Source organism: Bombina bombina, chromosome 5, assembly GCF_027579735.1.
Source record: "Bombina bombina isolate aBomBom1 chromosome 5, aBomBom1.pri, whole genome shotgun sequence".
Taxonomy (NCBI): domain Eukaryota; kingdom Metazoa; phylum Chordata; class Amphibia; order Anura; family Bombinatoridae; genus Bombina; species Bombina bombina.
The window spans coordinates 715519044-715545347 of NC_069503.1; the positions used below are offsets into that span (position 1 = coordinate 715519044).

General features: G+C 35.4%; 1 protein-coding gene across 1 annotated transcript in view; it reads left to right on the forward strand.

Annotated features, from left to right (window-relative positions):
- TMEM170B (transmembrane protein 170B) overlaps positions 1–26304 on the forward strand; it is a 77534-nt gene that overhangs the window by 22815 nt on the left and 28415 nt on the right. The gene's annotated exons all lie outside the window — the stretch shown is intronic.

Genomic DNA, 26304 nt, shown 5'->3' on the forward strand with positions numbered 1-26304 from the left:
ACCCAGTTTATTATAATATGTTCAATTATATATTGTACTGAACATAATGACATATGGTGCCATTATCATTTATTATAGCTATCTGCGCTATTAATACTTATTTATAAGTCAATAAGCATTGTATGCCCACCATTGTCAGGTGATGTAAACAGATAGATTTTTTTATGCCAGTCTGCATTTTATATACTGTTGCACATGTTATGCTATTTGAAATATTATTTGCAGTAATGTACCTCATGCAGGTTCTATACACTATTATGATATACAAATCACTAATAGCTGTTTATGTTCACTACATGTTCAGCAGCACAAATAATAATTTTTACATAGGCAGAACTTCTGTCTCTGTAGATATACAATACATTACATGTCCTATGCTATTAGTACACATAAGTCTATAGTATATGCCCCTCTAGGTACCTTTCATGATTTGCACTCTGCATGTTTATTTCCAAATTTAGGCCTGCAGAATGTATCTGTATTTTGTATACAGTGAATATCCTTTATAGATAAGATCTATTGGTATCTATTTTATACCTAATTAATGTAAAATTTAAATGCACAAAGGTTCTTTCATGCAGATACTGAAGATTAGTCATGAATATCTTCACTATCAGTAGAGATTCTTAAGAGACAAGATCTATTGGTATCTCTTTTATACCGTTGTATGAGTGATTTATTTGTATGCTCATACATTTATCATGCAGTAAGCATTAATTATGAATATTTTCATTAATTATGCACATTGTATATTTTATTTGTGAGTATACACAATCTCTGCTTATTCTGGATATGGATTTACAAGTATCTTCTTTTAAGACAATAGTTGGAGTATCAATGTACCTAAAGCTCCTTATATCCTCCCATAAGGGTAGAATTTACAGGAGTCATAATAGACTTAATCCTTATGCATCTGGTTTCCTGTCAGAACTTTGCAATATAAAGATTCAGAGGGTGTGCCTCTTCCTACAGCAAGATACATTCCATGGGTAGCTCAGTACATGGAGGCAGTGGGTCTTATTATAGATGCTTCAGCTGCAGTTTCTTTTGCCCCCTCTTCAGTTAAGACCCTTTTAATTGCTTTGCTACTTTAGTGGTCAAAAAATTGTCTACATTTGGCACACAGATTGCTTTGCATCTCTCAGTCAGTCAATATTTTTCTTGAGGATGCAAAGTCTATCTTTGTCCCTTGGGACATCCCTCCTTCATCAGTCTTGGTCTATTGTGCCCATGGATGCTAGTCTATAAGGGTGGGGGCGGTCTGGAGTGCAAGGAGTTTGGTATCCTCTAGAGGCAAGTTTACCAATCACTTTTCTGGAACTTTGAGCGCTCTCCGGGCTCTTCAGCCCTGGCCCCTATTGAAGGAGGAAAAGTTTATCCATTTCCAGTCAGAAAACATCTTGGCAGTGGGCTACATAAATCTACTGATGGAACCGATTTGTCCATCCTGGAGTCTGTACTTTCGTTTCTCTGTATTACTCTTCTTTGTATTACTATTGTATTGTATTGTATACTCTGTATCACTATTCTTCTCTTAAACCACTGCATTCCATTGATACTGACTATTATTTTTTAAAGTACTTTTACTTTTAACAATCTCTTCAGCAAAAAAGAGTTTCTGAATTGTCAACCTTGTCTTGTGATTCTACATTTTTCACTATTCACAGAGTGAAGGCTATACTTTGTACTAAATATAATTTTCTTCCTAAGGAAAATACCAATCAAGAGATGGTTGTACCTTCATTGTGTTCATATCCTGCTAAATCTAGGTAGCGGATATTACATCATTTGAATGTAGTAAATGCTTTGAAGTTCTATCTCAAAGCAACTAAAAGATTTCAGGCAAATTTTGAGTTTGTTTTTTTCACTACTGAGTCTAGGGACAGAAAGCTACTAGGGTAGCGTTGGCCTCTTGACTCGTAAAAAGGGATTTAATACTTTCTTGCAGATGGGACACAGCTCTTTCTATAAGAGCAATTGCAAATTTGTGGGTTTTTTAAAAAAAATATGCTTCTTTGGAGCAGATTTGCAAAGCTGTATCATGTCTTCTCTGCATACTGAGTTTTACACTTTGAGGTTTTGTTTTTTGCAAACAGTTTTTGGCAGGAAAGTCCTTCAGGCTGCAGTATCGCATAAATAAGAACTGACAGAAAATTTGTCCAACCCTTTCCGCAACATAAACCATTTCCGGAGATGGTGGCACTGAGTATACCTTTAAATAAGGATTGTACTAATTTCTTTTATACAATAGCCCGGATGAAGCCAAAGTATTGGTGAAACATATGTCGGCTCAATTTTGGCTCAGTTTGACCTGAGCTAAAGTAAGGAGAAAGCTTGTGAAGCTGTTTGAGCTATTGAGCGGAGTAAGATGTGTTTGCGTAAGGATTCCTGTTACTAACAGCAAGTGAACCAGGTGTAGAGGGAGGTATGAACGCTATCACATCATTTCGCGCCACGGCTTGTGTGTGCTGGGACTTACCGGCCTTCGGCTGTGAAGTGGCTCAAAGGTTTCCCCTCCAGGATCACCGAATTGTTACTTCAAACAAGAGGTCCTGTATTTCCCCTTGAGGATTTGTTTTCTTCGGATTATAATAACGAGGACAGATCGTTATTTACCAGATCATGGGTTATATGGATGTATAAGAGACAGCAAGTTAACAGCACTAACGTTGGCCAACAATAAGTATATCTGTGCTGTATTGCTTTATCTGAACATTCAAATTTTTCCTTGTTTGCAGTCTTTTCAATGAGCTTTCTCCTTATTTTTCGTTTCTACTGTTTGCAAACCTACTGTTTCTATGCTATTTAAACAGGTTCAGTTATGTTATACCTGTTATATATTATAACGCCAGATTAGGATTTGTGTAAACTGTGCACAGTAGATAGTTTATATACATGTGTTACTAAGTAAACATATTGGATCAAGAGTGCTGGTGTGAGATATCTTTATTTTCTCTCTTTTTTATATTATATTTGTATTATTATATCTCAGCACCGATATTATTGTATATCTAAGGTCCTATAGTATTATAAGACCTGAGCAAATTATATTTTTGAATACAACATAGACCATTAGCTTGGGTATTAATCCCATATGTTATGGAGGACTGTGGGACATCATCATTTTACGAAAGAAAACAAAATTGATGCTTACCTGATAAATTATTTTCTTTCGGAATGATGATGGTCCACAGGCCCGCCCATTTATATTTTTGGGCGACTGTTCTAATGACACCTCTATAGACCCTGCTTTGTCTTTCCTACCTATATGTTTCCTATTCTCTACTCGGCTATGTGTTAAACTAAGAGAGAGAGATGAGAGGTTGGAGGGGTTTATAGCTCTTATATGGGTTCTTGACCTCCTCCTGGTGATGGGAAATATATCCCATATGTTATGGAGGACTGTTGACCATCATCATTCTGAAAGAAAATAATTTATTAGGTAAGCATCAATTTTGTTTTAAAAGGGACATTAAGCAATTTAGTTATATGTAGTAAAACAGCTTTCACTATTTATTTTGTCCATTTTCCAATTCCAATTCCAGTTAGAAGTGGAAGTACAGACTTGTTATCATTATTATTATTATTTATTAGTGCCACTCAATTCTGTAGTGCTGGATGCTATATTCCAAACAGTATTTGGTTGTGACCCATTTATAACTGGCCCTAACTGGCCTCAGCATAGAAGGAAACCTAGGTTACAACATGATGGTACCCATTGCTTTAAATACATTTATTATTCTACACATATTTTGCAATATTTAAAAAGCTAAAATAATTTAAAATGGCAAAGGGTTACATCCTTATTATGAAGATGCAATAGCTGATTGAAATCTCGTTTAAAAAGATGACAGTATGGAAACTGATAATGACAAAAATACATGCAGTTCCTGGTAGCCTACCTCCCAACATTTCACAGAAGATTTCTGGGGCAGGGAGATGACACCTGTTTGTTGGGCGGAGCTGTTATGAGAGGTCTAGGGCTGAGGGTGTGTTGTAGGCTAAGTTAGGCATGTCATAGGCAGGGTTGGTCTGAGTTGAGTGTTCTGTGGGTAAAACCATAACTAGAGGGGCAGTGCATTAGGCGTGTTGAAGGTAGAGTTGCTCAGAGGCTAGGCAGGCTGGGTGCTGAGATCTGGAAATCAGGACATGCTCTAAATGGGTTAGATGCTGGAGAGACATTGGGCAGAGCTCTAAACCAATGACAATTCTCCAATATCTGGGACAGTTAGTAAATCTGTGTTAGTTACAGCTTTAATCAAATATTTTTAACACGTTTAAATAGTTATGTTTCATTTCCATGGTTGAAATTTGTTTAGTTAAATGTTCATTTATTATATTAGCATGCCAGTATTGCTACTACTAAAGTAATTTAAGCAATTAGGACCTTAAGCAGATATCATTCATAAATATTCCTAATTCCGCCCTCCCCCCCCCCCAAAAAAAAAAAAAAAAACCCTACAAGATCAGTTATGCCTTTTTTGTACATTCTTTCTACAAGGTCAGCTAGAATACTCAATAGCAATGTGAAATCATTACAAATCAAGAAATTGATTAACAAATAAAAATCTAATATCGCTGCCTCAGGATTGTGTATAAGTATAGTATGAATACTTAAAACTTTTCAAAGATATTAGCATACAGAGTATTGAAATATGAGTAAACATGATAGTAAACATGATAGTTCATACTTAACATTTTACTTTCATCCTTAAAAGACCATTAAATACAGCAGAATTGCATAAATAACAAGTGCATAATAAAAAGACAATGCAATAACACTTAAATTCCAAATAGGCAGTAGATTTTTTTTCTGGCTAATTTATTTTTTCTTTCATTTTCTGGCCCCTGTATTATGTGACAGACATCAGTCAGTCAGAGACTAGTATAGGCACACCTTGTAAGCTTGTGCACATGCACAGTAGGAGCTGGTGCCTCATACAGTGTGCATATAAAAACACTGTACAAATTTGATAATGGAAGTAAACTGGAAAATGCCTTAAAACTGCTTGCTCTTTCTGAATCAGGAAATTTTATTTTGACTTTAGTGTCCCATTAATGAATTGAACACTTTGGGCTGCAATCATGCCCCTGGCCTTGTGCAAGAGAGCAGAGAGTGCCAATTGCCTTGGTCTGATTAGTTCTGATTGGTTTAACTCCACCAACTCTGAAGTGGCAGAGAGGTTAGGATAGCATTGCCAACTTTCTTTGAAGAAAATAAGGGAGAATAAGAAATCAGCTACTTTCATGTAGGAAATTGACAAATGAAACAGTAGTTACTGGAGAAAAACAACCTTTTACAAATTGATACAGTAGGTACAATAAATTTATTCATACAAATCATCTTCATTCACATAGTTTTGCTATATACATTCAACAACTTTATGCAAATCTGTGAATGAGTTCCATTTATCAAGCTGTGATAGCAGTTTCAGAGCCAAAGCGTTTCAGGGTTGCTTGAGCAAACCAGAAATGCTAGTTAAATAGCACCGGTCTTAAGACCACTGCTATTTAACCTTTCATCTAACCTCTCATCTAAAGTGTGGCGGATTTCAATCAGATGCATAAACACAAACAATAGGGCGCCTCCTGGTGAAGGATATTACTAGGAATTATGTATCAATAGCCACATTTATCGATATATACTCACAAATGTAGCAGCACTATTAAGTGCCCAATCAGGCTTGCTGGATGATCATAGTGTTCCAGCTCACTACTCCCAGCTCTCTGCTTGGCTTTCAGATCTCAGTCTCCAGACAGGAACATTTGGAGCGTCTTTGGGCAGCAACACTTGTCTCACTTCTCCCAGCTCTCTGCTTGACTTTCAGATCTCAGTCTCCTGGCAGGAACACTTGGAGCGTTTTTGGGCAGCAACGCTTGTCTCACTTCTCCCAGCTCTCCGCTTGGCTTTCAGATCTTAGTCTCCAGGCAGGAACAGTTGGAGCGTCTTTGGTAGTCTCACTTCTTCCAGGTCTCCGCTTTCCTTACCAGGTCTCAGATTTTCAGCTGGCAAAGTATTTGTGGATTACAGGCCAATGTGCTTAAAATTATTTTAATACAATTTAAAAAAACAAACAATAAAAATGATTCGACACATTTACTCCCAATGCTACGCGTTTCTCAGCGATTGAACTCCGTTTCTTCAGGCATATGGTAATCTACCGTCCGTAATTCATTTTTAAAAAAACCTTTTCACCAATTAGCGTTTTGTTGTCATGTAACCTGTTAACCAATAGGATCTTAAAGAAATGTATTCTTCTCATGTAACTATTGGAGCATGTTAAGTCAGCCCATATATAAACGGTTACCATTACACCTATTGCAATGCCAAATCATATCATACGGATGGACTTTGATATTGGGACTATGCTACAGTAGTATTTGGACTGATTCTTATCGTATGATTGTACTATATATTGTTCTACACATAGAGTATTTCAAACAGATTGCAAAACATCTCTGTCTGAAGGAGGTAGCAAATGTGTTGAGATTGGTTGGCAAATATTGTGTCTCTCAATAGAAGGTTAACAATATTTAGAGTTATTTATTGAACTCTGTTAAAGGGACAGTAGAGACAAAATTAAACTTTCATGATATAAACACATATTAAAACATAAATATATATATATATATATATATATATATATATATATATATAAGCACACACAATCTACATAAACCGCTATGTAAAGTAACGTTTGAGTGCCGTTTTTTTCTAACACCCAGCACCACCCCTCATAACTGCTTTTTGCCTTTTTTTATTATTAAAAAAAGTGCTACTTTTTTTTATATAAAAAAGTATCGGCTAGATTACGAGTTTTGCGGTAAGAGCGGTGCGGTACTAACTTGCAAGTTATTGTCACTGCTCACTTACCTACAGCGCTGGTATTACAGGTTTTCATAAACCCAGCTTTAACAGGCAAGAAGTGAGCGTAAAACAAAATTGAGCACTCCAATACCAGAGCTGCTTAATACCGCACTCCAATACCAGAGCTGCTTAAGGCAGCGATGAGCTGGTTTTACGGGCTCGTGCACGATTTCCCCATAGACATCAATGGGGAGAGCCGGCTGAAAAAAAGCCTAACACCTGCAAAAAAGCAGCGTAAAGCTCCGTGATGCAGCCCCATTGATTCCTATGGGGAAACAAATGTTATGTTTACACCTAACACCCTAACATAAACCCGAGTCTAAACACCCCTAATCTTACACTTATAAACTCCTAATCTGCCGCCCCCGACATCGCTGACACCTACATAATGGTATTAAACCCTAATCTGCAGCTCCAGACATCACCGCCACTATAATAAACATATTAACCCCTAAACCACCGCACTCCCGCATCGCAAACACTAGTAAAATATTATTAACCGCTAATCTGCCGCCCCTAACATCGCCGCCAACCTACCTACATTTATTAACCCCTAATTTGCTTCCCTCAACGTCGCTGCCACTATACTAAAGTTATAAACCCCTAAACCTAAGTCTAACCCTAACACCCCCTAACTTAAATATAATTAAATGAAATCTAAATAAAAATGACTATCATTGCCTAAATAATTCCTATTTAAAACTAAATACTTACCTGTAAAATAAACCCTAAGCTAGCTACAATATAACTAATAGTTACATTGTATCTAGCTTAGGGTTTATTTTTATTTTACAGCTAAATTTTTATTTATTTTAACTCGGTAGAATAGTTACTAAATAGTTATTAATTATTTACAAGCTGCCTAGTCAAAATAAATACAAATTTACCTGTAAAATAAAACCTAACCTGTCTGACACTAACACCTAACCTTACACTACAATTAAATAAATTGCATTTATTAAATACAATTACCTAAATTACAAAAAAAACAAAATACTAAATTACACAAAATAAAAAAAGAAATTATCAAATTTTTAAACTAATTACAACTAATCTAATAGCCCTATCAAAATAAAAAAGCCCCCCCAAAATAAAAAAAACCCCTAGCCTACAATAAACTACCAATAGTCCTTAAAAGGGCCTTTTGCAGGGCATTGCCCCAAAGAAATCAGCTCTTTTACCTGTAAAAAAATACAAACACCCCCCCCCCAACAGTAGAACCCACCACCCACACAACCAACCCCCCAAATAAAATCCTAACTAAAAAATCCTAAGCTCCCCAATGTCCTGAAAAGGGCATTTGGATGGGCATTGCCCTTAAAAGGGCATTTAGCTCTTTTTCAATTGCCCAAACCCTAATCTAAAACTAAAACCCACCCAATAAACCCTTAAAAAAACCTAACACTAATCCCCGAAGATCCACTTACAGTTTTGAAGACCAGACATCCATCCTAAACGAAGCCGGGAGAAGTCCTCAGCGAAGCGGCAAGAAGTCCTCAACGAAGCCGGGAGAAGTCTTCATCCAAGCCGGGAGAAGTGGTCCTCCAGATGGGTAGAAGTCTTCATCCAGACGGCATCTTCTATCTTCATCCATCCGGCGCAGAGCGGGTCCATTTTCAAGACATCCGGCGCGGAGCATCCTCTTCAATCGAAGTCTTCTTCCCGAATGAAGGTTCCTTTAAGTGATGTCATCCAAGATGGTGTCCCTTGAATTCCGATTGGCTGATAGAATTCTATCAGCCAATTGGAATTAAAGGTGAAAAAATCCTATTGGCTGATGCAATCAGCCAATAGGATTGAGTTAGGTGGTGTTAGGGTTAGACTTAGGTTTAGGGGTTTATAACTTTAGTATAGTGGCGGCGACGTTGGGGGTGGCAGATTAGGTGTTAATAAATGTTTTGGTTTGTAAAGCACTTTATGCATTTTTATTGCTCTTGATAAAGACAGCTGGGTCCGTAGAAACGCGTTGGGATAAAATAAAGTACAGTTTTTTATTGGAAAATCTGTGGAATCATTTATTTGCAATAGGAGAGAGCCGGTTGTTTGGAATATGTACTGTGAGTATATATACACCTTATTTTAGGTGCTTCAGTTTGATATCTGAGCACTGTTCCTTGTACCTAGAAACTGAGGAGAAAGAAAAAAAAAAACAGACAGCGATTTAAAAAGAACCAGCGCCTCTATCTAGCACATCCATATCTACTTACACAGTGTTCAGGAGAGACTGTGAGACGGCTGAGGTTCAGATTTTAAAAGGAAAGTATCAACCCATATTGTACACTTCTTTGTATGTGTTTGCAAGAATTAGTGTGTATGCATTTGTGAATGGCTGATGGCTGTCACATGGTACGTGTATGCATAAGTGATTGGCTGATGGCTGTCACATGGTACAGGGGGAGTGGAAAAAGACATAACTTTTAAAATTGTCAGAAAAAAAATCTACTACTCGTGAAGTTCAGACTAAGTGCTATTGCATTGTCTTGTTATCTTGCATTTGTTGATTATGCAAATCTACTGTGTTGACTGGTCCTTTAAGTAATATTGTATTCTGGCACCCCCTAGAGCATTACAATCCGATAAGGATGATTATAGACCCCCAGGCCGTCCGATAATTTCGGGGATAGGGAGTCTCTCAAGTAACCTGTCTGAATATGTGGATAGGAAGTTACAAAAATATGTAACTGAGCTACCATCATATTTGAGGGACTCTACCCAGATACTAAATACACTTGAAAATATAGAATGGGAAGAAAATTATATACTGGTAACATGCAACGTTACGTCCCTATACACCAGTATACCCCACGAAGGTGGAATAGAAGCGGTGAATTTCTTCCTGGAAAAAGATTGTGATTTACCTGATCTACAGAGACAATTCATTCTGGATGGGATACAATATATTTTAACGCACAATTACTTTTCGAATGATGGCATATTCTATAAGCAAATATGCAGCACAGCTATGGGGACCAGGTTCGCGCCCAGCTATGCCAATTTGTATATGGGCCACTGGGAACTCATCTTTTGGGAATCATGCCCAGCTAGCGCGGACCTGGTCCTCTACAAAAGGTACATTGACGATATTATTATGATATGGAAAGGTTCCATGGATGATCTGAAACACACAATAAATGTCATGAATAACAATACTAAGAATCTCAAATTTACATATGAAATGAGCAGAAAAGGAATTACCTTTTTGGACCTTAAAATAGAGATAACAAATGGCAAGCTCGAGACGTCCACTTTCTTTAAGAAAGTGGACTGCAATAATTATATACACAAGGAAAGCTGCCATCTCGAAAGATGGAAAACGAATATACCGAAAGGACAATTCCTAAGGCTGAAAAAGAACTGCTCAGACCCAAGTAAATGGGAAGAACAAGCAACTACCATGAAAGAAAAATTTTTGGAAAGAGGCTATGACGAAGAGACTCTTAATCAGAATATTGAAGAAGTAAGACAAAAAGATAGGAAAGATCTCCTAATCTATAAATCAAAGAAAATAAACATCAACCTTGAAGAAGATCGACTCACTATTCCCTTCATTACAGAGTTTAGTGAGAACAGACGAACTGTAGAAAGAATCATAGAAAAGCACTGGCCACTTTTAAGAAATGATGAGGTGATAGGAGAGAAATTAACAACTAGACCTGTTTTTATATACAAGAAAACAGAGAATCTGAAGAGTAAACTATCACCCAGCGTACCTAGAAATATAATAAATAAGACCAAAGATATGTTTGGTAAAGAAATCAAAGGTTTCTATCCCTGCTTGACTTGCAAAGCCTGCAAAAGAGGTATCAAAACAAAAGAAGTTATCTCAACTAATACAAAGGTCAAATATAAGATCAATGACCTGATAAGGTGTACCAGCAAAGGAGTCATTTATTTGATATGGTGCAGTTGTGGACTTCAATATATAGGACAAACATCCAGAATCCTGAAAGATAGAATCAGGGAACATCTATTGAAGGTCAAACACAAAAGCACAGAGACTGCACTTTACAAACATTTTACAAATCACCATCAGGGAAACAAAAAAGATTTCCATTACACAGGGATACAAATAGTAAAACCAAATTGGAGAGGAGGGGACTACGAAAAAAGTTTACTCACTGCCGAATCAAGATGGATTTTCGACATCGATAGTTTATACCCTAGGGGCTTAAACAACAGAGAAGACCTCTCACATCTACTAAACCTGAAATAACAACCTATATAATCCTGTGTAGGATGACACATAGCCACTTAGCATGTATTCTCATACTAGCTCCTAAAGCTACATGTCACCGGAAACTTTATTATACATACAGTACTAGTAGATAACCAAATGAAGTAGTTTCCCCCACCATCTTTGGGTGGTGACTTAACTTTAACCAAGACACAAGGGTAGGTGTCCGAGATCCATAATATTATCGGGGAATTCTCAAATTACATGAGAGATATCCCAAAATAATAGAATAATAGACAATTAAAGATATTCCTCTCTATGTAGTTTTAAACAATACCATTAGTGGATCAGTACACCTAGGGGCCGTCATCATAGACAGAATATATCCATATTGTCCTAACATAGAAACACTTAAAGTTAGACTACCAATATTAAGATTAAGTCTCCTTTAGCGATCATCATATTGTCATCTATCTGTAGGGAGTTTGTTATTCAAGCCAGTATTTATAAAATTAATATGCATTTTATTAATTTTACTTATTTTACCTAGCAAAATTTATTCCTTTTATTATATTATACATCTTGTATTATATTTCTCATCCGAAACCGTTTTTTATAGCATTAGTCCAAGACACCCCAATTAGTAATTTTATCGTTCAGATCTAGTTTTTTAGCGATCATTATATTGCTAGATATTTGTAAGGACCAAAATGTTATTCATGCCAGAACCTAATAGAATTTAATTTATTATATTATAAAAAAAAAAATTTCTCGTTTTTTATCGACTTTTATCATTAGATTTTATCCCTTTATCATATATTTTTATGATAACAATTTATCTCAAACCGCACTAATACCAGAAATTGTAATCTTAATTGCTGAGTGAAATCCGCAATATTTCACAAACACCGGAAGTATCGGCATGGAAACGAGTATGTTTGTAAACAACGAACATACCGGAAGTGACGCAATATGCAATGACGTCACTTCCGGTTTTCCGTACAAGCGTAAACATCCGGTTAGCTAAGGGTAAGAATAAAGGTAGAGTCTTATAAAGACAACAATACTAAGTACATCGACAACAATAATAAACTGATATAACATCAAAATTAAAGGGGAAAATAGGCAAATATATAAGAAAAAGAGCCCCAGAACAAAACAGGAAAAGAAGTATGAATACCACTTCCGGGTTACGCTTGAATAGCGTTTTTTGGCGCCAAAATCACTACTCTTTGATTGGCACAAAGCACCATAAATAGCCACCATAACTGACCAGAAACTATAGTCTTGAGAAAGGCCTTACTGAGAGGCCGAAACGCGTTGACAGTCATTGGTGAGCAGTTTTTCATTATTTCTATCACATTTGTAGCATTATTGCACTATGTTATTTTGTTGTTTACAGGTTTTATAAGGATAGAGTCTTTCATCACAGACCGAATACCCTATAATCAATATATCAACAACAAACCATTTGTTAAGAAGAAGGAAGATTCACACCAATTTTAATTTTCTACACCCATAGAAAGCACAGACTTATTATTTGATAAGGATTTGGATTTAATTCATTATTTTTTCTCCATTTTTTAACACATTTGACATTTCACAACCACCTCAACCACCATTTTGGATTTAAAAACACGGAAGAACTTTATGTCTTTTATATTAGCTTTACTTTTTGATTTTTGAATATTGGACTTCACGTTTTAAAAGTTTTTTTGGAATCTATTTTAAAATATTTTTTCAATATATATATATTTTTTATCACTATTACAACACGCCAAGAAATTTTGTGTTTCACACTCTTTTTTGCTTCACATTTTTTAATGAAGTTACACCAAATAAGAGACTAATACTGTTTTTTTTTTTTTTTTTTTTTTGAGAATATCAAATCACCCTAACCGGTTAGGGACTACAACGGATTATATGTTTTAATTAATTTTGTAAGGTCTTTATAAAGATTTTTTAGAGATTTTTAGAGATTTTAAGAAACTAATTTAGGAACTGATTTGGAGATTTTTAAGACACTAATTTAGGAATTATTATGTCAATTTATTGTTTTTTATGAATATAGATCGCAATCTATTATATTTGTATACTGTCACATGGATCCATGTTTTAAATGTATGTTTCTATTATATGTTTATTAATTGTATGAAGAAATAAATTGTATATATTTCTATACAGCATTCAGGCATACATTCCTACACATATGAGAATTAACCATATAAGGAATAACAGATATATACAGTATTTCCCAAACCTAATTCCCATAGCCTTTAATTAGGCGCTTTCTGATATACAATCAACAAGGATGATTATAGACCCTACTGACACGCAAGCAGGTGGACGGCATTGCACAAGTAGTGGCTGTAAGACGAGCTTCATGACAAGGAACCTTGTCCTCCCACCATTTCATAAATGGAGGCCTATTTCTCATTTAAGGCACAATGGGAATAAATAACTTAAACAGATAGATCAAAATGATTAACTAAATAAGAGAACAAGAGTACAATATTAAATGTTTGATAAAAAAAGATTTTACATCTTGTAAAACATAAGGGAAGAAAATGTTCTAATTGCAGATAAATGAGGGAGTCTGGGAGACTGTAAAAAAGTTTGGGCAAATGAGGGACATCCCTGGAAATAGGGGAGGGTTGGCAACCCTGGGTTAGGAAGCAGTGGGCTTACGGCTGCATGTGCAGCTTAAAGAGACACTGAACCTAATTTTTTTCTTTGGTGATTCAGATAGAGCATGCAATTTTGAGCAACTACCTAATTTACTCATATTATCAATTTTTCTTCATTCTCTTGCTATCTTTATTTGAAAGAAGGAATCTAAGCTAAGGAGTCAGCCAATTTTTTGGTTCAGACTCTGAACAGCACTTGTTTATTGGTGGGTGAATTTATCCACCAATCAGCAAGAACAACCCAGGTTGTGCACCAAAAATGGGCCGGCATCTAAACTTACATTCTTGCTTTTCAAATAAAAATACCAAGAGAATGAAGAAAATTTGATTATAGGAGTAAATTAGAAAGTTGCTGAAAATCGAATGCTCTATCTGATCCATGAAAGAAAAATTTGGGTTCAGTGTCCCTTTAATAAAGGGAGCCTTTTGTGCTTAGACAATACATAAAATAAGACACCTAAATCGTCTATAGAACAAGGACCTGGGAAGACATAATTTTTTTAGTGTATCACCTTAGAATGCTCAGAGACATATTTTACAGTGAAACTTTTTACTTATCAGAAATATATTAATATATTTTCAGTCAGTTTAATATGATATAGCCACTTCCGTGTCTTATTAATTTATTTTTGTATACTGAAACAGAGTCTTACTACAGTGACAACAAAATACGCAATAGCCTTTACTTTATAAAGCAGGGTGTAAATGTACATTTCCTTTGCGTTGTAGAGCATGTGTTCTTGATGTCCTTGCTGCTATTCATCATTGTTTTTATTCTGTATAATTCCTATATTCTATTGATGCAATGTTTGAATATGTATCCAGTCATATTGTGCATATCTGTAAAACAATGCTAGTGAAAAAATAAATACATCTATTAAACTCCTTTATTAAAATACATTAGTTTGATATTAGAATAGCTGAAAATGATTACTTTGTAGACATGAAATACAGTGAAAACCAGACTGGAAACTTGTTGATATTCTTATAATTTTTTGCAGCTAGAGTAAGTATAAAAATGGCACACAGGGAGAGAAAAGCAATGAGAGGGTATAGGTTTATTTTCTTTTCATTAATATTAACTTAAGTTCTCATGTTTGCCTTACAGTCACAAAATAGAAACTGATGTCCCAGAATTCAGTGATAGCACCAATTAAAGTGTTAAACAATGGTTCTTAAACCAATTTTGAATAGAAGCATTTTCGCATTATACCTCCATTAGCAAAAAGGATTCTAGTAAAATGTATTACTCCTTTTTACATGGATGTTTGTGTCTGTGGGAATCAGATATGAAATGTTTGTTGGTCCTAAGTTCTGCATATTATGGCATCTAATTCTCCTGACTGTTTCATAAGAACAGCACATAAATAAAAAATGTATACTTTGGTTATGTACATTCTACATATTAGAGCAAATAATACAATATTATAAAGCCCAGTATTTAAAAATACTCTTAAAAACAGGGGCACTTTAGTTCATTAAACTTAACAAACACGCTTTTTTTAAATACCTTTTTGTTAGGGTAAACAGACTGACTTTCTCCTGTATTTTGCAGATCAATGACGAATCTGGCTTCTTCCAATCATTGCGTTTCCCCATTGGCGCCCAGCCCATGGGGCACGCGACGATTGGAGGAAGCCTTATTCGCCATTGAATTGCTAAATACAGTCAGAGAAGCAGGCGGAGGATCGGCAGTCTGTTTACCCTAACATAAAGGAAAGTATTTAAAAAAAAAAAAAGTGTTTGTAAAGTTTAATGAATTAAAGTGCCCCTGTTTTTAAGATTATTTTTAGATACTGGACTTTAATTCATTAAACTTTACAATCACTTTAATATTTCATGCATATTGGGCCATATTATAAGTGGAGCACAAATGTTTGCGCGCGAGCGATAAATTATTTAAAAAAAATATTGAACACAAAAGTTATAAGAACTCAAAGATAGGTGTCTCAGGCAGGCAAATAACTTTAACATTGAGATACATACATATACATGTCTAAAGATGTATATGTATGTATATTTATATGTCTATATAAGTATATATGGATACATATGTATTTATATGTATTTACAGACAGATATACGCTATCTACATATGTACACATATATTGACATACATAGAAGTGCATTGGAGCCCTTTGCAGTTAAGTAGATAAAAACATGTTTATGAAATATTCTGTATCTATCTATCTATACCTATATATAATCATCTGTGTATATATATATATATATATATATATATATATATATATATATATATATATATGTATAGATATATAGTACAAAAAAACATCATATATATATATATATATAAATATGTATTTATAAATAAATAGAACATATTCTGCTATGTGCAGAACATTGGAATTTGAAATATTAATGCACATGAGAACAATGTGACCAATAAACTCATTCCCTGCTTCCTTGATTGCTTTTGCTGCAAAATTGCCCATGGAAATCTTTTCAAGTGTTGGTAACTATGTAATAGCCTGTTTATGGAATAAAGAAATCAAGCAATGCGTGTATTAGAAGTTGAAAGTAAACGTGTTCGCTCAAGCACAAACTAAATTAACGTGCAGCGGGTTTGTGCAAGTTATTCCTAGGGGTAGATTTATCATGGTGCGGACGGACATGATCCGCTGTAGCAATCATGTCCGCCGCACATCGATAAATGCAGAAAGCGTACTCTGTCAGAATTTATTATTGCACAAGCAGTTCTGGTGAACTGCTTGTGCAATGCGGCCCCCTGCAGATTCGCGGCCAATCGGCCACTAGCAGGGGGTGTCAATCAACCGGATCGTATGTGATCAGGCGGATTGATGTCCGCAGCCTCAGAGCGCTGCTTCTTAACTCCTGTTTCCGGCGAGCCTAAAGGCTCGCACAGAAACAGCTGCATCAAGCTCCTTTCGTGGCTTGACAAATCGGGCCCCTAGTGTAAAATGTAAAAGGGAAAAAAAATGTGCACCAAACATAACAAAAATACATTAAAATAAAGTTTTACGCTCATATATACACTATCTGCTGATGCTGTTTTTAGCTACTTACACTCTATTGTTATGTATTTCTTTACTCACTGTAAATGTACTTTCAGAAGATTGCACCACCGAGACTGGATTTAGTATAATTTTTCTTAGTGTACCTGGCAAATAGCAGAGCAGGAGCCACTCTTTTCTAGTGGTTCCTTATGAAACACACACAAGGGGGAAATCACTGTTATTAACAGCAGTTACAGCTGGTAATGTTAGCATGACAGCTCTGACTCACTAAAAAATAATACTTATTGAAATACATTGTAAAGTAATACAAAGATAAACGACTGAAGGAAATGATTTATTATGCATTGTACAAAGCTAAATACAATGCCTAAAAGTTACAGTGTTTATTGGAAGCATCATATTGCGCATAACCACAAATAATGTCTCAATACATTTTATTATTTATAAAATTATATAATATTAAGTTTTATATTTATTTGAAATATATTTTTTTAAGGGTTCTAGGATTAAAGTGAAGTTAGAGTGAGCACATTTTCATAATGGACAGTTTTTACAATTGTATAATATATAGGTAACTTCTTACATAGTTCCCATTCCTCCTGCTGCCCTCTTGGTAGTCTATTGTTTCCTTCCATGATGTATTAGTACGGCAGACATGTGCATTCGGTGTATTTGGCAGAAAACAAATGCCCGAAGATGTCAGCCGAAATTTTTAGCGTGTTGCACTTTCACAAGAATAATCCGGATCTGAAAATTTGCTAAATGAGGTTTGCGTCGGCCATCTTGGGCATTCGTTTACTGCCAAATACATGAATGCACATGTCTAGTAACCAATCATAATTGTAATTACCGCATGGCTCGTTACTTCTAATGTGTGGACGTGCCTCAATTCTTAAATGCTTCTTGTGTTAGGCAACAAATTAAACTTCCCAGTCAGTCTGCACATGCGCATGATCTCTAGCTCTTTGCAGTAGCTACTACCTATAGAGCAGGTACAACCACTCTATACACCGCTACACTGCAGAAAAGGAGATGGAAGGGGGTGGAAGGAAATATTGAATCCAACACAACTAAGTAGACTTTAACAAATATATCTTACGCATTTCGACAGTACATCACCATTTCAATCTATGGAAAAAATACATTTTTTTTAAAGGCTTGTGACCAACCTCACAGTTATATGCAAACAATAGTGTAATAATAAAATATCATAACACAATATATTATTTTTGTTATGCACTTTTGCTCCCCTTTAAATATAAGGCTTAGAAATGTCTATATTGCTCTTGAACATCTTTGCAAAGGCTGTGGCTTTGTAGCTTTATTAGAGCTTTGAGCTGACTTGAGGAGGTTTATTTCTGTTCACCAAATACAGCTGTGGATATTTCTATAAGGTATTGCACATTCCCCATTAGTCTGTCATATACTTCTGTGAGATGTGTGTGGGACTTAGGCACCTAAGTTCTACATTTTCAACTACTACAACTATTTTTATAGCCTATTAAAAGCCTATGCTTTAGTACTGTGAGGTGTTTTTTCTTCTATTTTCTATCTCTCAATAAAAAAAACAACCTATTGCAAATTAAAATAACTTTATTGGATCTTTACATATATTTCTAATTCAATTAAATTTGTTTCTCCTTTTTGCTGAAAGATGCACTGAAATGTTTCTATTGAAGTTAATATTTGCAGTTTTTCAGTTTTTTGTGGATCTTTCTGTGTACTGTGCGGAATCTGTTGGTGCGCTACAAATAACCGATAATACTAATAATAATACTGTAAATCCATCTTCAGAACCTAAAGTTTGCCTGTAATTGTCTTGCTGGCCACTAGATGGCACCACACTGTGTATGGCAAGTCAGGTGATGAGTGATGCGTTTCTCTACAGTTTTTCTGTAATTTCACCTGTGTTTTATATATAATGCATATATAATGCAGTTTTAGTAACAGACAGACAGTGTCAAACTACTGCAATAGCAAGTCTGGATTGGCTCCTCAAAATGAAGTGTTGGTGGGAATTTGGCCAATGAAAAACAATTGCAGTAAACAAATTGTTACTTTATTCTAAAACATTCACATTTGGCTGATATGTTTTTTCAAGACAATAGAAAAATAATAATTTTTGACATGTCCGTTAAAAGAAATCATGAATCTTGAATGTAGATGTCTTAAAACACAATCTTAAACAGACAGTCTACTTCATTTTGTCCCCCTTTGAGTGCTAATGACGGCTCTGAGCCGTCACAGAGTTTCCCACTCTGGTGCTAATGACGGCTCAGAGCCGTCACTAGCACTCTCCCACCTTGAGGGAGATCTGAGGGCTCCCACCCACTCCTATCCCGGCAATCGTGCCTGTAAAGTGACAGGCATCGCCGGGGCTTCCCATTTTGCATGGTGACGTCACGTGCAATAACGCGATGACGTCACCGCGCAAGTTTATTTAAACTTAACAATGTTAAGTATAGGAGAAGGGGGCATGCTGCTTAGAAGCCTGTATCTCAGGCATCTAAGCAGCTACAGACCCCCAAGAAACACCATTGGAAAGGTAATTGCCTAAACTTTCCAACAGTGTAAGTCTTGGGGGTCTGAAGAAAATAAAAAAAAAAGTTTAAAAAAAAAACTGTTAAAAAAAAAAAAACAATAAAAAATCTTAGCACCCAGGTGGGAAAGTGCTTAGCACTCAAAGGGTTAAAAAGATACATTAAACCTTTTTCTACCCATTCCCCAACCTCTAAATCTCTGCCTCTTTCTAAGCCATTGCAGGTCGCCTCTTATCTCAGTGCATTTTATTAGCTTTTCACAGCCATTCTGTTCTGGTTCGTGTGTGCCATATTGAACTCTAACTGCAGAGTTATGCAGGAACCAGCACTTATTGGCTAAAATGCAAGTTTGTAAAAGCTTTTAGGTAAGTGGGCAGTCTGCAGAGGCTTTAATAAAAGGTAATCATAGAGATAAAAAGTATATTAATATCACAGTGTTGGTTAAAACTGGGAAATGGGTAATAGAGGGATTATCCATCTTTTTAAACAATAACATTTTAAGCAGACTTTCCCTTTAATCTAACAACATGCAACATGAGGATGTTGTAGCTATATTACATGCGCTCAGAGTTTCTTTTAAAGCAAAAAAAAACAAAAAACCAGTATATCAAAGATATGTATTTGGCTGCTGCATATACAAATGAAGAATCATTTGAGAACGTTATTACCTAGCTGAAGGGGAAAGCAGCAACATATGAATATGGGATCCACAGGGAATTCATTTATTCAGGGCACAGTTGTCCTTGACACTGCAAGGAGGATATAAGTCATCATTTCCTAAGAGAAAATGCTTCATCCAAAAGTGGATGAACCATATCAACAGCATCATATCTGGGCTATGGGCTTAGCCATGTGACTAACCCCTGACAGAATAGGTATCTGCTCAGTATGCCTGAAGCTATCCCCACAGCATATACATGTTATTGTAATTAATCACAACATCAAGGGAAAGAGCAATAACTATCCAACAAAATGAAGAAATTAATCATATTGAGTTAAAAAAATTATTAGCAAAACCTCTTAAAACAATATGTAGTGTTAACCAAAGTTCATTTTAAAATAACCTTGCACATACGTTCCAAAGTGGTTCTGTTGGCTTTTCTGCTTCTTCCCTCTAAACTTATGTGAGAATATCAGTGTTTAGACTTGGCTGATATGTTATTCTCTTGCAAGACAACCACATCACATGTTATTACAAGATGTTTATTGTCCCTCCAAATAATTAGTAAAGTAGTGAGTTTTTTTGTGTCTTTATTAAACTTATACATGTCCTTGTGGATGGCCACTGTATTTAGTCATCAATACTGGGTATTAAGACATTTGCATTTGGTTTTGAACAAATGCACATTCGTCACAAAAATTTTATTTTTGTTTTTGTAAACGAAAATCCGAATGAATACACCAACTAAAATGAAAGATAACGAAAAATACTGTTGAAATTTTTCAGTATTTTTTCATTTCCTTTAATTTGTTTAAGGGTTAAATTCTTACCATAACGCGCTGGAGACCTAATACTCTTCTTGCCAGATCCCTGGCCGCGCTAACAGGAGGCTTAGCGTGCTCGTCTCCCAGGACCTGCACTAAAGTGAACCAAATGCAGAGACTGTAAAAACAAACTTATCAAACAGAATACAACAAAAATACATTAATGGAGCATACGAAAATGTCTTCTTGAGAAAGTCTGCCTACAAGCAGATGAAATGTGTATAAGCTCAGAAACGTAAGATGTCATTTGTCAGGTATAGCCACGTGATCAGATTTCAGATACATCGCAGGACGCCTGGGACCTCCGGGATATCGTTACTGGAATTGACTGCACAGCGATTGAAAGACTTACCGGGAAACTGGGTATTTCCTTAAAGCACAAAACTTGTGAATCATGTTCTTATTTTATCTCTTATGTGAGTTTTATTCTTTGTGCTATGTGAGAAGCGATACCGCAGTCCTTATTAAACACTTTAGTCAGAGATGCGCTGTCTTTGTATCTTTTCAGAAAGTTAGTGCAGGACCTGGGAACCAAAACCGTTAAGCCAGGTGTTAAGGTAAGTATTTGTAGCTTTGAAACCCTTTACATTTGTTTAATGAAAACTTAGGTACATTTTTAAAATGAAACAAAATCATAATTTTTGTTAAACTTAATGAAAATCAAATAGTGCAGGCAGTGAATATTCAGGGGAAAAAAAATTTCCTCAAATATCCAAAACGAAAATTTCATGTGAAACAAAATTTTCTGGCCTGCACATCCTTACTGGGTATAATCAAGTAAACATGTTATGAGCATAAATTAATTTTGAAAATAGAATAATACAATAAACAATTAGCACATTTTAGCTACCTATAGCTCACATTTCCTCCCCTATGCTTTTATTTTGATCAATTACACATTTAATAATAATATTTCAAAGGTGTAATAGTAAATATTTGTGTGAACACATGCACAAACTATTTTCCAGATGGCTTCAGATTATTTTTGGGTTCTTACTTGAAAAATGATGCTCTGCCTATTAAAATAAAATAGCATAACTAAATATGTAGCATATTTCTAAAACCAAAGCTGCTATCACTGATTTTAATTAATCGTTGACTTCAAATTGTATGATTTATCTTAATCAGACAATGGTTTCTGAAGATTGTCTCATTTTGTCAGTGTTTTTCCAGTGATCACAATCCTCTTCTGCTCTTGGTAGCCCTGAAGCTCGAAACTGTTGCAAAATATTTATGTGCTTTGTTATTATCCTGAATTTGTAATCCAGAAATCAAATGTGCACGATTAATGACAAACAAAATGGAGATTTTGTGGTTAAGCCATTTCATCACAGGTTGAAGGATCTGTATGTTAATTGTTCCCCTTTAATAGTGGTTAGCGATATTAATTGTTGACATGTGTGCAATTAACCTGTTGTTGTGCTCCAAAATCGTACAGATATATGTGTATGTGTATCTAGGGGATTTAAAGAAGGACATTACCTGTAAAGTGGGAATGTTTGCTTGTTGGAGTATGGATTTGTTTAATTTTTATTGCAGTAAAATTGTTTATTGAAACATTTTAAACGTTAATTGGTTGAGCGGGTAGCGCTTGTATCTGTTTGGTGATATTGCTTCTTAATGTCATCCAATATGGTGGGAGGTAATGTCAGAGATATATGCCTCTGATTGGCTCACCAGATGTGTTCAGCTAGCTTCCAGCAGTGCATTACTGCTATCTTAACAAGGAATACCAACAAAATAAAGCAAATTTGCTAATAGAAACAAGTTGGAAAATTGCTTAAAGGGATATGAAACCCAACAAAAAATGTGTTTTGTGTTTCCAATTTACATCATTATCACCTTTGCTTTGTTCCTATGGTATTCTTTGTTGAAGAGATAACTAGGTTGGCATCTGGAGCACCACATGGTAGTAAATTGCCCTGCCATCTAGTGTTCTTGCAAATGGATAACATTTTTGCAAAACTGCTGCCATATAGTGCTCCAGAACGTGCATGATCTTGAGCCTACTTCCCTGTTTTTCAACAAATGATACCAATAGAATGAAGAAAATGTGATAATAGAAGTAAATTTGAAATCTGTTTAAAATTGCAGGATCTAAAAAGTTAATCATCAGAATTAAAATGTAAGCCACTGTCTGTTAATTATAGTCAAATAAAACTTGACAATGATATTATTAGTTTACATAAGAGATAAATCCATTACTGCATATTATGTTGTTGCTCTTGTTTCCTTTATTGGGGGACCAACTAATCCCTATAAGGTCAAAGTAAAAATCCAAAAGGAGAAAATATAATAATACAATAAAAGAAGTTCCCACTTATTATTATTATTGTCATTGTATACCCCTATCATTGTACCCAGCGCTATGGAATTTGGCGGCGCTATACAAATAAATTATAATAATTATTATTATTATTAACAGGTGTGCTATAGGTAGGTGCTCTCTGACTGGCATCGGCTGGAAAGAGTATGGAAGTTAGTATTTAGATGTATATACAGTAAGTGGCACATTAATGAGTTGTAGATATTATTAAGTTATCACAAGTAACAAACTCTGTACCTGCAAGTTCTAGTTTGAGAGCTCTTGAGAACGTTTTGGGCTAGATTACAAGTGGAGCGCTAAATATTACTTGCGCTCAAGCGATATTAGCGCTCCACTGAGTAATACCAGTGCATGCGAAAGTGCGCTGCTATTACAAGTTAAATGCAATACGAATGTGAGCTCACATTCTCATTGCTTGGGAGCATTGCTTGCACGAGAGTGCGCTTCAATAGGCTCCTATGGGAGCCTTGACATGATGCCGTCAGAGACGGCATCAGAACCTAAGCGCAGCGAAGGGGGTAAGTAGCGCAGCAATAGCAGCAAATATAAATATATATGTATATGAATATATACATATATATTTATGTGTTAATATGTGCATACACACACACATATATATATATATATATATATATATATATATATATATATAAGCATATACATATATATTTACAGGGAAAACACAGTTCCCATAGATGGCAATGTAAAGGCACTTTTCAGTTCTGTTTACTTTTACCCCCAAAATACTGCCCAGTGCTGATATTTTATTAAAAAATAAAAATGCTACAATTTTTATTTTGTATTAAAATATACTACACTGTATTTTAGGGGCATTTGGGGCATATTTATAAAAATAGCCAGAGATCTGATCTCTGGTTAATTTTATAAGCGCTTATTGCTACCGCAAGCTAATTGCACGCTAAATATTTTTTTCGCTCACACGCAAACACTGTTAAAAGTAAATATATATATTCATGTACATAATTGTATATATTTTACGTTTGCTGCCCTACGCCGCGTGACTTACCCCCAGCAGTGTGCTAGGTTCTTTGCAATGTCTAATGGCATCAGAACGAGGCTCCATTGGAGCCTATGGAAGTGCCTCGTTAAATAAAAAAAAGCAGAAAATGTCTAAAACACAGAGGATCTTGCTGTATACGTGGTACCAATAATAATACTCTTCAACAAAAGTTCACTAACAGATCTTCCTCAAAAATAAAGACCAGTAATCATTTTCTAGTGAAATAGTACACTCTTCAGAGTTGTAACCAAGCTCTTAATACAAAAGGGTAAAATAAATCCACCTGTGGCTTTCTGAAAATTCAAATATATCTCAGACGACTCCAGTTAATGAAACAGTTTATTAAAACAGTTTGAAAGGAACATAGAAGTATGGAATATCGGCAGATACACAGTCACATAGGTCATTCCAAATCATGTAAATAAAACAACTTCTCGATAATATGTAAGAGAGCGCTAATCAGTGGTGTTACAAATAGTACACTCAAAGTGCCGCTGACTTCTGTGATGTCTGCCTTGTAAATCCAACATCATACAATTCTCTGACTGCTTTGGCTTCTTTAAACGGAAATTAAACACTGAATGATCTCCTACTCTCCTCCACTCTTGTTACCTCCTCCCTCACATTCCCGTTTATAGGACTTCACCATACTGGCTCCCATCTTGTGGAATTCACTCCACAAGACTCTCCCCTAGTTTGGAAAGCTTCAAGCACTCCCTAAAGATTTTACTATTCAGGGATGCAAACAACCTACACTAACCTTCCTAACTCCATTGCTATCCCCTTGAACCCCTTAGCATGTAAGCCTATGAGCCCAGCTGTTTGTAGATCACTTTCATAAGAGCCGACTACAACAATACAATATTTATCTTATTATTTATCCCCATAGACTTTAATGGTGAAGGTTGCAGAAAGATGTGTGTGTGGGGGGGTTGGTAATTGTGTGTCTTACACTGTTAATTGACACCTTATTATTATATTATTATTGTGGTTATAACACCTGGAGCGATAAGCCTACATGTCTATGGTGACCAGTTGTAAAGAGGACCATTATTTCATGACCACACGTGGCACATTCTCTTGGGTCTGTGAAACAGCTGTAAAATGGAGCCGATATGCAAAGTTTTTTGTTTTGTTTATAGCAGCTCAATTTTTGAGGCACGTACAAGATCCAGATGTGCATAATATCTTTTATTGGGCTGACACATTATTATTATTTATAACAGTTTTTATTAGCATTTTATAGGCAGTATGTGTTTACTGCATATCTTGTATTGATATATTGATAATATAACTCAGGCATTTTTCAACTCCAGTTCCCGAGGGCCACAAACAGTCCAGGATTTAAATGTCTCTCTTCTTGAGGATTAAAAGGACAGTGTGCTGTAAAATTGGTTTCCCCTTGTGTTGTCCAATGATTTGTTAGACAAAATATAAATGTATTGGAAATTGCACCTTGAGGTTTATTTTTATATGAAATATCCATTTTTCCACTTGTAAACCACAACCCATTAAAAAGGATTGAGCTTGCAGGGAGATCAGCCTCTTTATCTTATCACTTTCTATAATACAAAGATATGTTGCTTATCTTATCTGTGTCTCTATGCACAAATGCCACTACTTAAAGTGAAGACCTGAAAATGTTAGTTCCTTTCTCTGCAACCCACACTGGTAGTCGGTTATTTCTTCTTCAGGTTCTTGTTTACTTAGCTTCTCTATAGCCAGCACTGCTGTACTGAAATTATCGCTGTATGTGAAGGTAAAGGCAGCTATTTAAAGTTACAAAATAAAAGTAAATTACCTATTTGTAAACAATTTAATATACTCCAATAGGTAAAATGGATCATTGGGAGCTCATTAAAGAGGAGGCAATTTTACAATACACTGTCCCTTTAATCAGTTTGGCAGAACCTAATTGGCTCACCTGGGCACAAATAGGGAGACTCTCTGCATATCTGTTCTTTGAAGAGATCACTATTTCTTGGCTTTCTAACCCCTTTGTTTAAATTAAAACTGTGCTTAATTTAATCTCATATTTATAACAAAACCTAAACCTTTAAACTGTACCTGTACATTCCTAATATTGTCTATATGCGTAGCAAATTGTTACAAAAACACTTTTAAAGATGAGTCACTTGCCAAGGATAAAGCATATTATGTTCTAAATTATTACTCTTAAACTGTAAATACCCTGACAGCTAATTACT